General features: G+C 37.4%; 1 long non-coding RNA gene across 4 annotated transcripts in view; it reads right to left on the reverse strand.

Moving 5' to 3' along the window:
- LOC128646076 (uncharacterized) overlaps positions 1 to 13776 on the reverse strand; it is a 32332-nt gene extending 18556 nt beyond the window's left edge. For 2 of the 4 annotated variants that reach the window (XR_008400179.1, XR_008400182.1), the window contains exons 1-5: positions 13715 to 13776; positions 9886 to 10027; positions 7205 to 7311; positions 3309 to 3450; positions 1131 to 1237 (exon numbers count right to left, since the gene is read on the reverse strand). This is a non-coding gene — a long non-coding RNA (uncharacterized LOC128646076). Of the gene's footprint in view, positions 1 to 1130; positions 1238 to 2126; positions 2197 to 3308; positions 3451 to 7204; positions 7312 to 8185; positions 8256 to 9885; positions 10028 to 13714 lie in introns of all 4 variants that reach the window. The other 2 variants (XR_008400180.1, XR_008400181.1) reach the window with 2 other exon arrangements.
- Between the last annotated feature and the right edge of the window lie 275 nt (positions 13777 to 14051).

Genomic DNA, 14051 nt, shown 5'->3' on the forward strand with positions numbered 1-14051 from the left:
TATCAAATTTGTTTTGTTTTCTTCTTATTCTTGGTTGAAACTAAACCTAGGTAGGGTCATATGCTAATTTCTAAGCCCTTGAGGGCTGCCTCTTACCACATTTTTTAAATTGCTTTTAACAACAAGAGACTGTAGGCCATATAGATAACACTGTGTTCAGGCACAAGGAGTTATTTAAGAGTTAGCACAACACAATACTAAATGCAACTCAATAGATTTAATATAGTCACATTCATGTGATCAGGGGGGCTTTCAGAAGGTTCTTAGATAAAAAAAAATAAATAAATAAGTATTAACACAACTGCTGGCTGTGCAAAACTGGGGGGGGGTAATAAAGGGATTATCTGTCTTTTAAAACAAGAATTCTATCGTAGACTGTCCCTTTAATAAATAGCTGCCTATGCTCGTCAATCTTGCAGAAGCTAAAACACTGTTTTATCTCAGAAAAAAAAAAAAAAACCTATATTGCCCAACAACATACTATTTAATGCCCCTTTAAGAGACAAGATAGATATACACTAGGACTATCAAATTCTTTCCCTATTCCTTTAAGGATAAAAGTACAGTCAGGCCTCAAAAAGACACTGCAAGGACAAGTGGACAACATTACAGGGTCATTATAGTGGTAAAATTACATTAGTTAGAATATGTAATTTTAAGACTAGTGATCCTGCACCACTGTGTGGGTTAACACACAGTAGAAATACTGCTTGGGACCCCCAGAGCAGTGCCGGTCCCAATCAGCAGCGCTTTCTGCTTGGGACTAGCAGTGCTCTGTGGGTCTTGAGCAGGACATTGTCTAATGCTATGTGTTTAGTCCCAAGCAGATACAATCAGTAACACAACTCGGATATTTAACTAGCACCACCAATTGGGACCAGCACTGCTTTGCTGGTCCGAAGAAGTACTTCTACTCTGTGTTTACCCCTTTGCGGGTTAAAAACACACAATAATGCAGGGTCGCTAGTCTTAAAATTCCATTTGCTAATAACAAATTAGAGCATGTAATGGTTTGACTATTATCACCATTTAATTATACTATATGTCTGCAACAAAAATGATCTACTGTTATACAGGAAACAGCTCCAACACTATGAATTTAATGTATTTTACAAAAATTTAACTCTTACCTGGTTTAACAAAGGAGACACAGACATTTCTTTTGACAATGAAGTAGACACTGTAAGTGTTGGCTGTATGTCACCTGGTGCTGTAGATCTGATAACTTTAGCATCACCTACAGATACGGGGGGGAAAAAAAAAAAAATACATACTACTTAAAGGGACATTCCAGTCAAAATCTAAAAGCACACAGATGAATTACACCTTTGAATAGAAACATATTTACAATATACATTTATTAGCAAAAATGTTTCTAGTAAAAGTTATCACTATTTTAGTATTAAAATTTTTCTCTGCACGTGCATGTGAAGCATTGCTAGATATTGTCACTATACCCACATTTTAAATAATGCAGCTGCTCAGATCATCACTGGGGCTTGTATCATGTCAGCAATGAACAAATTGAGTAATTACCAGATGGTACCAGCACCTTAGGCTCTCTAAGCAAGTGCTGTGTTTAAAATGCTAGTGCACGGTGCATACTTAAATACACTTTGGAAACAGCTATAGCTTTTATTAGAAGCATTTTTGATAATACATGTATATTACAAAATTGCTTCTGTTCAATACCGAAATGCACCCAATGTGGTTTCCAATTTTGGCTGGAATATCCCTTTAACTTAAGAAACAGGACATTGTGGTAAATTTGCATTGCCTATAGTTAATACTCAAGTAGAAAATGCAGAGATAAAACACTTATAAGAATGAACCTTAGATATGAACATAAAGTCTTAAGGTCTATATTCTGGGCTGCACAGCATATCTATTTAGTGGGTTTAAGTGGTTAGCTATATGACCAAATGCTTCAAAACTACCACCTAACAGTCACTCCATATAATCATTTCATAAATGCTACAATTATAAAATAAAGAGCATAAGAAGGGAAAGAAGAGTAAGAAATCCAGGTGTCTGGGGAATGGTATAAAAGGATCAGGAATTGGATTAGTAAAGATTTGGTAATTATAGGCAGTGACAGAGCAATAATAAATACAACAAGAGTTTACCATGAATGTTAGCTGTGCATTTTCTAGGCTGGGCTTGCATGGGACGTATGATGGGGAGCATGACCTAAGGCTGAGGAGACAAACTTGTAATGTACCACAGTATAGAACTAGCCTTGGGTAGCTTCAGCAGGGGCCCTCTGCTTCCACTTCCCAAAGACACCGCTGCTATGAAGACCGTTTATTGTACCTACCGCTAATAAACATATGGAAGAGAGATCTTTGCCAAAGAGGAGTTACTTGGATATATAGCATGTGTGAAGCAGTCATGTAGGAAAACAAGACAAGGGTCCTTAGAGTACTTTGAAAAGGAGAGATATAGTGGTCATGTACTTTAATAGGAGAAATGCATTAGGCTATTTTTATTTAATATAGACTATAAAGTCAGAAACTTTACTTTGAAAAATAGGGGAAAAAGGGAAAATTCAAAAGGCTATATTAGAGGTAAATTATTTTATTTTAAAATACCATGCTCATAGGCGTCAAGAGACAATTTACCATCCACCATAGCTTTACAGCTGTATCCATGGGCACAGGGAGCAGGCGCGCACTGCTCCATATGTCCAAAAAAACAGCTGCCACCATGTGCAGAGAGCTCACTGTAACATCTGCCAGTGATCATGTTGGGTCTAACAGGTCAGAAGAAAGTAAAATTATGCTGTTAAGCAGCCATTGAAAATAAGGGGGGGGGGGGAGGGATGCCATGCTAGATAGAGGCAGTAATTTATTTTAGACTATACATGCCCAAAGGCTTCAGAAACAGTTTACACCCTACCATAGCCTTACAGCTGTAGCCACGGGCACCAAGAGCAGGTGCGGACTGCTCTTAGTGTCCGTAACTACAGCTGCCACCATGTGCAGAGAGCTCACTGTAACGTCTGCCAATGACCATGTTGGGTTTTACGGGAGAGAAGTAAATGATGCTGTTAAGCAGTCTTTGAAAATAGGGGGAAATAAAATATAATCCTAGAGGCAGAAATTAATTATTTTAGACTAGTCACATGTCCAGAGGCTTCAGAAACAGTTTACTCCCCACCATAGCTTTACAGCTGTAGTCACGGGCACCAGGAGCAGGTGCGGACTGCTCTTAGTGTCCGTAACTACAGCTGCCACCATGTGCAGAGAGCTCACTATAACATCTGCCAGTGACCATGTGACACCTACATATTAATAACCTGTACTTACCTGCAACCTGGTCTCACAGCCTTGTGGAAGAAAATTAAGCTGTCATATGCTTGAAGTTTCCATAAAACCATTCTGCCATCCAACACCGTTTTCTAACCGCTGGAGCCATTTTTGAACTGGACAGATATTCCAAACAAGCCAGCTAGAAGAGACAAAATAGACTTAATACATTTATATTATAGATTCCAGAGAAGTAACCTAGCAGAGGTAGTCAGGCTATGGAAACAGTATACTAAGGGATTTATTATAATAATTTGAGAAACCATTAATTAGCCTGTACATACACACATATATATATATATACTGCTGGAGTGCATTGCATTGTTTACAAGTAGCTAGTTTACCCTTATTTTGGCATTTGAAATAGCTGATTTAGCCTGTGGTATCCCAACCTATACTGAAAGTTTTTGGACTTAAAAAGGAGTCATTTTGGGAACAAAAACCATTAAAAAAAAAAAAAAAAAAATTACTTGACATTTAAATTTTTATAATTAAAATCCATTAATATTGTTTGTGCATTTCAAATTTATGAGCTTCCCAGGGCAGGGCAGTCATACGACCCCTGTGTACACCTGCTCATGCAGACTAACTGGCTTATTCATCCGCGCACAGAAACTGAGCAGTGTTTGAGAATGCTGGTGCACCGGCAACCAATCAGCCTTCTCTGCAAGCTGACATCTCCAAGGCAACCACAAAGCGTCCTCCGTGTCTGCAGCTCAATGTGAGCAGATCTGCATGCAGTGGGTGTTTATTTTCTATTATGAGACCAGCAGAACTATAACAGCTATGTTTTAAATGAAGAAAAGTGTCTGTTTTGTTTACCAAGCCCCTTACAGCGAGTGTCCCAGACTACCTCATCAACAGTGCTAAACTGGGAGCTCCCAAGTAAGTTTGTAAAAGGTTTTATACTGGATTTTTAGATCAGTGTATCTTATTCTTTATAGTAGTGTCTATTACATGCAGTTAAAGGGACACTGAACCCAAATTTTTTCTTTTGCGATTCAGATAGAGCATGCAATTTTAAGCAACTTTCTAATTTACTCCTATTAATTTTTCTTCGTTCTCTTGCTATCTTTATTTGAAAAAAAGGCATCTAAGCTTTTTTTTTCGTTCAGAACTCTGGATAGCACTTTATTGGTGGATGAATTTATCCACCAATCAGCAAGGACAACCCAGGTTGTTCACCAAAAATGGGCCGGCATCTAAACTTACATTCTTGCATTTCAAATAAAGATACCAAGAGAATAAAGAAAATGTGATAATAGGGGTAAATTAGAAAGTTGCATGCTCTATCTGAATCACAAAATTAAACATTTGGGTTCAGTGTCCCTTTAAATGAAAATTGGTGTATACTGTCCCTTTAATGATTTCATATACTTGTAGTTGCTTAATCAAAATAAAAGCAATTAACTTGTAATGTGTTAGTAAAATATATTTTACATCATAATCCCTTTATTATCTATTCCCTAGTTTTGCATAACCAACGCTGTTATAGAAATATACTTTTTACCTCTGATTAACTTGTATCAATGCTTCTGAAGACTGCCTCCTTATCTCAGACCTTTTGACAGACTTGCATGTCAGGCAATAAATGTGCTTACTCTTAAATAAATCCACGGCCACGTGCACAATGTTATTTATATGAAACACATGAACTAAAGCCCACTAGCAGTAAAAACTGTCAAATACATTCAGATAAGAGGCGGCCTCCAAGGGCTTATGAGCCTACCTAGGTTAGCTTTACACTAATACAAAAAGAACAAAGCAAATTGGAAAGTTGTTTAAAATTGAATGCACTATCTGAATCATGAAAGTTTAAGTCTGACTAGACTGTCCCTTTAAGTCCAAGTAATTGACAAACTATGTAAACACAGCCAGCAGAAGAAATGACACTCCTGGTGGGTAGAAGAAATAATTAATTAAAATACTTTTCCATTGTAAGTATTGGGGTTTGGTTTACAAACAGACAAGATAAGGAAGCAAATGTGTGTACACAAACTGGTAACATAATGAGATAAATTGTACCTGCAAGGTCAACCAAGTTTAAAGCCAGAAATTTAATATCTTATAAATAAACCTGAAAATGCAATTCCCCATACACTTTATATACTCTGCAACTGGTATAATAAGTCATTGAAAATACATTAAGCAAAAAACAATTTTACTGTATACTGTCCCTTTAAATAGAAAGGTAAAAACAGAAATGTACATCAATGCATTTAAATAGAAGCATTTACACAATACTGTATACAAAACAGGCTCAAACACAAAGCCCACTGAATGAATTTAAAGAGTAATATACTAGCAGGCAAGTTTTTTCCTTTTTTTAAAAAAAAAAAATATTTAAAAAAAACCTTCCTTGTGCAAGTGAGTAATACACCCATTTATGTAAAATGTTGTCTATTTCTATTGGATACTTCTAGAGACATTTACAGACTGATCTCTTACACTAAAATAATAATCTGCCATTGCAAGAGTTTCCGTTCCTTCCTAGCCTAATTATGTGCTTACCCACAAACAAGCTGCACATTCCATTCAGTCAGTACAAAGCAGTTTGTTTTTTACACTGCAGAGCTGTAACTCATTTACTTAGGAACTTTTTATCCACTGAAATCAAGAGAACTGTCTCTTATTTGTAATCTGAGCTATAGATCAAATCAATGCTACACAACTAAACGTTTATAACATCAAGACATCTTTTGTAAAAGTTTAACAGCAAAATGCTTACAGTATTAATGGAGAAAGCACACGTAGTGAAGATAGTGCATTTATAGGTTTCTGCATTGCAGCTAAACAGTTTACTAGGTCACATTAAAAGCATAATAAGCAGACAATAATTATTACCTAGGTAGGGTCATATGCTAATTTCTAAGCCCTTGAGGGCTGCCTCTTACCACATTTTTTAAATTGCTTTTAACAAGAGACTGTGGGCCATATAGATAACACTGTGTTCAGGCACAAGGAGTTATTTAAGAGTTAGCACAGCACGATACTAAATGCAACTCAATAGATTTTATAGTCACAGTCATGTGATCAGGGGGGCTGTCAGAAGGTTCTTAGATACAAAGTAATCAGAGGTAAACAGAAAAAAAAAAAAAAAGTATTAATACAACTGCTGGCTGTGCAAAACTGGGGGGGGTAATAAAGGGATTATCTGTCTTTTAAAACAAGAATTCTATCATAGACTGTCCCTTTAATAAATAGCTGCCTATGCTCGTCAATCTTGCTTAAGAAGCTAAAACACTGTTTTATCTCAGAAAAAAAAAGCTATTTTGCCCAACAACATACTATTTAATGCCCCTTTAAGAGACAAGATAGATATACACTAGGACTATCAAATGCTTTCCCTATTCCTTTAAGGATAAAAAGTACAGTCAGGCCTCAAAAAGACACTGCAAGGACAAGTGGACAACATTACAGGGTCATTATAGTGGTAAAATTACATTAGTTAGAATATGTAATTTTAAGACTAGTGATCCTGCACCACTGTGTGGGTTAACACACAGTAGAAATACTGCTTGGGACCCCCAGAGCAGTGCTCTGTGGGTCTTGAGCAGGACATTGTCTAATGCTATGTGTTTAGTCCCAAGCAGATACAATCAGTAACACAACTCGGATATTTAACTAGCGCCACCAATTGGGACCAGCACTGCTTTGCTGGTCTGAAGAAGTACTTCTACTCTGTGTTTACCCCTTTGCGGGTTAAAAACACACAATAATGCAGGGTCGCTAGTCTTAAAATTCCATTTGCTAATAACAAATTAGAGCATGTAATGGTATGACTATTATCACCATTTAATTATACTATATGTCTGCAATAAAAATGATCTACTGTTATACAGGAAACAGCTCCAACACTATGAATTTAATGTATTTTACAACAATTTAACTCTTACCTGGTTTAACAAAGGAGACACAGACATTTCTTTTGACAATGAAGTAGACACTGTAAGTGTTGGCTGTATGTCACCTGGTGCTGTAGATCTGATAACTTTAGCATCACCTACAGATACGGGGGGGGGGGAAAAAAAAAAATACATACTACTTAAAGGGACATTCCAGTCAAAATCTAAATGCACATAGATGAATTACATCTTTGAATAGAAACATATTTATAATATACATTTATTAGCAAAAATGTTTCTAGTAAAAGTTATCACTATTTTAGTATTAAAATTTTTCTCTGCACGTGCATGTGAAGCATTGCTAGATATTGTCACTATACCCACATTTTAAATAATGCAGCTGCTCAGATCATCACTGGGGCTTGTATCATGTCAGCAATGAACAAATTGAGTAATTACCAGATGGTACCAGCACCTTAGGCTCTCTAAGCAAGTGCTGTGTTTAAAATGCTGGTGCACGGTGCATACTTAAATACACTTTGGAAACAGCTATAGCTTTTATTAGAAGCATTTTTGATAATGCATGTATATTACAAAATTGCTTCTGTTCAATACCGAAATGCATCCATGTGGATTCCAATTTTGGCTGGAATATCCCTTTAACGTAAGAAACAGGACATTGTGGTAAATTTGCATTGCCTATAGTTAATACTCAAGTAGAAAATGCAGAGATAAAACACTTAGAATGAACATAAAGTCTTAAGGTCTATATTCTGGGCTGCACAGCATATCTATTTAGTGGGTTTAAGTGGTTAGCTATATGACCAAATGCTTCAAAACTACCACCCAACAGTCACTCCATATAATCATTTCATAAATGCTACAATTATAAAATAAAGAGCATAAGAAGGGAAAGAAGAGTAAGAAATCCAGGTGTCTGGGGAATGGTATAAAAGGATCAGGAATTGGATTAGTAAAGATTTGGTAATTATAGGCAGTGACAGAGCAATAATAAATACAACAAGAGTTTACCATGAATGTTAGCTGTGCATTTTCTAGGCTGGGCTTGCATGGGACGTATGATGGGGAGCATGACCTAAGGCTGAGGAGACAAACTTGTAATGTACCACAGTATAGAACTAGCCTTGGGTAGCTTCAGCAGGGGCCCGCTGCTTCCACTTCCCAAAGACACCGCTGCTATGAAGACCGTTTATTGTACCTACCGCTAATAAACATATGGAGAAGAGAGATCTTTGCCAAAGAGGAGTTACTTGGATATATAGCATGTGTGAAGCAGTCATGTAGGAAAACAAGACAAGGGTCCTTAGAGTACTTTGAAAAGGAGAGATATAGTGGTCATGTACTTTAATAGGAGAAATGCATTAGGCTATTTTTATTTAATATAGACTATAAAGTCAGAAACTTTACTTTGAAAAATAGGGGAAAAAGGGAAAATTCAAAAGGCTATATTAGAGGTAAATTATTTTATTTTAAAATATCATGCTCATAGGCGTCAAGAGACAATTTACAATCCACCATAGCTTTACAGCTGTATCCATGGGCACAGGGAGCAGGCGCGCACTGCTCCATATGTCCAAAAAAACAGCTGCCACCATGTGCAGAGAGCTCACTGTAACATCTGCCAGTGATCATGCTGGGTCTAACAGGTCAGAAGAAAGTAAATTATGCTGTTAAGCAGCCATTGAAAATAAGGGGGGGGGGGGGGAATGCCATGCTAGAGGCAGTAATTAATTTTAGACTATACATGACCAAAGGCTTCAGAAACAGTTTACACCCTACCATAGCCTTACAGCTGTAGCCACGGGCACCAGGAGCAGGTGCGGACTGCTCTTAGTGTCCGTAACTACAGCTGCCACCATGTGCAGAGAGCTCACTGTAACGTCTGCCAGTGACCATGTTGGGACTATCAGGAGGGAAGAAAGTACAATTATGCTGTTAAGCAGCCATTGAAAATAAAGGGGGGGGGGGATGCCATGCTAAAGGCAGTAATTTATTTTAGACTATACATGACCAAAGGCTTCAGAAACAGTTTACGCCCCACCATAGCCTTACAGCTGTAGCCACGGGCACCAAGAGCAGGTGCGGACTGCTCTTAGTGTCCGTAACTACAGCTGCCACCATGTGCAGAGAGCTCACTAACGTCTGCCAATGACCATGTTGGGTTTTATGGGAGAGAAGTAAATTATGCTGTTAAGCAGTCTTTGAAAATAAGGGGGGGGGGGGGGGGAATGCCATGCTAAAGGCAGTAATTTATTTTAGACTATACATGACCAAAGGCTTCAGAAACAGTTTACGCCCCACCATAGCCTTACAGCTGTAGCCACGGGCACCAGGAGCAGGTGCGGACTGCTCTTAGTGTCCGTAACTACAGCTGCCACCATGTGCAGAGAGCTCACTGTAACGTCTGCCAATGACCATGTTGGGTTTTACGGGAGAGAAGTAAATGATGCTGTTAAGCAGTCTTTGAAAATAGGGGGAAATAAAATATAATCCTAGAGGCAGAAATTAATTATTTTAGACTAGTCACATGTCCAGAGGCTTCAGAAACAGTTTACTCCCCACCATAGCTTTACAGCTGTAGTCACGGGCACCAGGAGCAGCCGCGGACTGCTCTTAGTGTCCGTAACTACAGCTGCCACCATGTGCAGAGAGCTCACTATAATATCTGCCAGTGACCATGCGACACCTACATATTAATAACCTGTACTTACCTGCAACCTGGTCTCACAGCCTTGTGGAAGAAAATGAAGCTGTCATATGCTTGAAGTTTCCATAAAACCATTCTGCCATCCAACACCGGTTTCTAACCGCTGGAGCCATTTTTGAGCTGGACAGATATTCCAAACAAGCCAGCTAGAAGAGACAAAATAGACTTAATACATTTATATTATAGATTCCAGAGAAGTAACCTAGCAGAGGTAGTCAGGCTATGGCAACAGTATACTAAGGGATTTATTATAATAATTTGAGAGACACAGAGAGACACAGAGAGACACAGAGAGACACAGAGAGACACAGAGAGACACAGAGAGACACAGAGAGACACAGAGAGACACAGAGAGACACAGAGAGACACAGAGAGACACAGAGAGACACAGAGAGACACAGAGAGACACAGAGAGACACAGAGAGACACAGAGAGACACAGAGAGACACAGAGAGACACAGAGAGACACAGAGAGAGAATATATATATATATCCTGCTGGAGTGCATTGCATTGTTTACAAGAAGCTAGTTTACCCTTATTTTGGCATTTGAAATAGCCGATTTAGCCTGTGGTATCCCAACCTATACTGAAAGTTTTTGGACTTAAAAGGACAGTCATTTTGGGAACAAAAACCATTAAAAAAAAAAAAAAATTACTTGACATTTACATTTTTATAATTAAAATCCATTAATATTGTTTGTGCATTTCAAATTTATGAGCTTCCCAGGGCAGGGCAGTCATACGACCCCTGTGTACACCTGCTCATGCAGACTGCCTGGCTTATTCATCCGCGCACAGAAACTGAGCAGTGTTTGAGAATGCTGGTGCACCGGCAACCAATCAGCCTTCTCTGCAAGCTGACATCTCCAAGGCAACCACAAAGCGTCCTCCGTGTCTGCAGCTCAATGTGAGCAGATCTGCATGCAGTGGGTGTTTATTTTCTATTATGAGACCAGCAGAACTATAACAGCTATATTTTAAATGAAGAAAAGTGTCTGTTTTGTTTACCAAGCCCCTTACAGCGAGTGTCCCAGACTACCTCATCAACAGTGCTAAACTGGGAGCTCCCAAGTATGTTTGTAAAAGGTTTTATACTGGATTTTTAGATCAGTGTATCTTATTCTTTATAGTAGTGTCTATTACATGCAGTTAAAGGGACACTGAACCCAAATTTTTTTCTTTCGTGATTCAGATAGAGCATGCAATTTTAAGCAACTTTCTACTTTACGCCTATTAATTTTTCTTCGTTCTCTTGCTATCTTTATTTGAAAAAGAAGGCATCTAAGCTTTTTTTTTTCTTTCAGAACTCTGGATAGCACTTTATTGGTGGATGAATTTATCCACCAATCAGCAAGGACAACCCAGGTTGTTCACCAAAAATGGGCCGGCATCTAAACTTACATTCTTGCATTTCAAATAAAGATACCAAGAGAATAAAGAAAATTTGATAATAGGGGTAAATTAGAAAGTTGCATGCTCTATCTGAATCACGAAAGAAAAAATTTGGGTTCAGTGTCCCTTTAAATGAAAATTGGTGTATACTGTCCCTTTAATGATTTCATATACTTGTAGTTGCTTAATCAAAATAAAAGCAATTAACTTGTAATGTGTTAGTAAAATATATTTTACATCATAATCCCTTTATTATCTATTCCCTAGTTTTGCATAACCAACGCTGTTATAGAAATATACTTTTTACCTCTGATTAACTTGTATCAATGCTTCTGAAGACTGCCTCCTTATCTCAGATCATTTGACGGACTTGCATGTCAGGCAATAAATGTGCTTACTCTTAAATAAATCCACGGCCACGTGCACAATGTTATTTATATGAAACACATGAACTAAAGCCCACTAGCAGTAAAAACTGTCAAATACATTCAGATAAGAGGCGGCCTCCAAGGGCTTATGAGCCTACCTAGGTTAGCCTTACACTAATACAAAAAGAACAAAGCAAATTGGAAAGTTGTTTAAAATTGCATGCACTATCTAAATCATGAAAGTTTAAGTCTGACTAGACTGTCCCTTTAAGTCCAAGTAATTGACAAACTATGTAAACACAGCCAGCAGAAGAAATGACACTCCTGGTGGGTAGAAGAGATAACTAAATAAAATACTTTTTCATTGTAAGTATTGGGGTTTGGTTTACAAACAGACAAGATAAGGAAGCAAATGTGTGTACACAAACTGGTAACATAATGAGATAAATTGTACCTGCAAGGTCAGTCAACCAAGTTTAAAACCAGAAATTTAATATCTTATAAATAAACCTGAAAATGCAATTCCCCATACACTTTATATACTCTGCAACTGGTATAATAAGTCATTGGAAATACATTAAAGGTAAGGTAAAGTTTAGGGCTATTGAATCCATATAATCAAAGTACTAATTAACCATAAGCTAGTCGCTAACTTTGTTTTTTGTTATATTATGTTGTTTACCTGAAATCCAAAGTTTATAATTCCTAACGTTGTATTCAATTCTCCTCCCCCATGCCACTTCCGTGTTTCTATATTTTATTTCAGCAAGCGGTCTCACCCCTCTGCTTACGTCAGCTCAATGCGCGTTCACAGACTCTATAGATCTTATGCGCATGCGCCACTTCCCCCACTGCCAGATACATTGTTGAGATTGTAACAAATGATTCATTGAGCCTAAGAGTTCCGTCGATCGCAGGCAGAAAGATAATAAAGCAATCGCTACATAACTTACACTGAGCATGCGCGACTCACGAACGAGCACGGGTGGAAGTAGGTTTAGTCCGACGCATGCGCTCAGTCATCGAGTGACGTCGGAATGGATGGGCTAAACCCCTGAAGGGGAAACAGCGGATTGGTCTATAATATCGGTAGCGACTGTCAATCAAAGTTCCCAAAATGTCGGGCGGACAAAGATTGGTGTCGGAACAATAGTTCAACGTTAGAAAAATATGTAATTATGTGAAATATTCTCGAATGATGAATGAAACTTATGTTATTTTTTAAAAATAGTAAACATAGCGTTAAGTAGTGTGCTCAACTTTACCTTACCTTTAAGCAAAAAACAATTTTACTGTATACTGTCCCTTTAAATAGAAAGGTAAAAACAGAAATGTGCATCAATGCATTTAAATAGAAGCATTTACACAATACTGTATACAAAACAGGCTCAAACACAAAGCCCACTGAATGAATTTAAAGAGTAATATACTAGCAGGCAAGTTTTTTCCTTTTTTTTTAAAAAAAAAATATTTAAAAAAAACCTTCCTTGTGCAAGTGAGTAATACACCCATTTATGTAAAATGTTGTCTATTTCTATTGGATACTTCTAGAGACATTTACAGACTGATCTCTTACACTAAAATAATAATCTGCCATTGCAAGAGTTTCCGTTCCTTCCTAGCCTAATTATGTGCTTACCCACAAACAAGCTACACATCCCATTCAGTCAGTACAAAGCAGTTTGTTTTTTACACTGCAGAGCTGTAACTCATTTACTTAGGAACTTTTTATCCACTGAAATCAAGAGAACTGTCTCTTATTTGTAATCTGAGCTATAGATCAAATCAATGCTACACAACTAAACGTTTATAAACATCAAGACATCTTTTGTAAAATGCAAAATGCTTACAGTATTAATGGAGAAAGCACACGTAGTGAAGATAGTGCATTTATAGGTTTCTGCATTGCAGCTAAACAGTTTACTAGGTCACATTAAAAGCATAATAAGCAGACAATAATTATTGTCTCATATACACACTCATCTGCAGGCAAACACATGATATAAATAGCACTGCTGAATATAAGATACAAATCACATATTTAACACAACACAAAGTAATGCAACTCTCACCTGGTAAACACACAAACATCTCACAATTTTTTTGGCGCAATTTCAGCCTTCCAGAAGCAACCTCATGGCTTTATGATCATGTGGCATACAGCAACCAATCAGAATAAAGGTTTTTTTTTTTTCGTTGTTTTTTTTTTTTTAACATGCTTTATTTGTATGTAACACTACAGTACATGATGAAAAGTGAATTTCTGACTAAACAGTTCATTTGTATTATGGTTTTTTTTCTAGCAGATTTAACAACATTTAATTAAATGTAAGTTATTTTCTTGGATATACAGCAATATTTTACTTTAACAATTGGTATGGGGTGACCAACAATAATGCAGGACTGGTT

The sequence above is a fragment of the Bombina bombina genome, chromosome 1 (assembly GCF_027579735.1).
Source record: "Bombina bombina isolate aBomBom1 chromosome 1, aBomBom1.pri, whole genome shotgun sequence".
Taxonomy (NCBI): domain Eukaryota; kingdom Metazoa; phylum Chordata; class Amphibia; order Anura; family Bombinatoridae; genus Bombina; species Bombina bombina.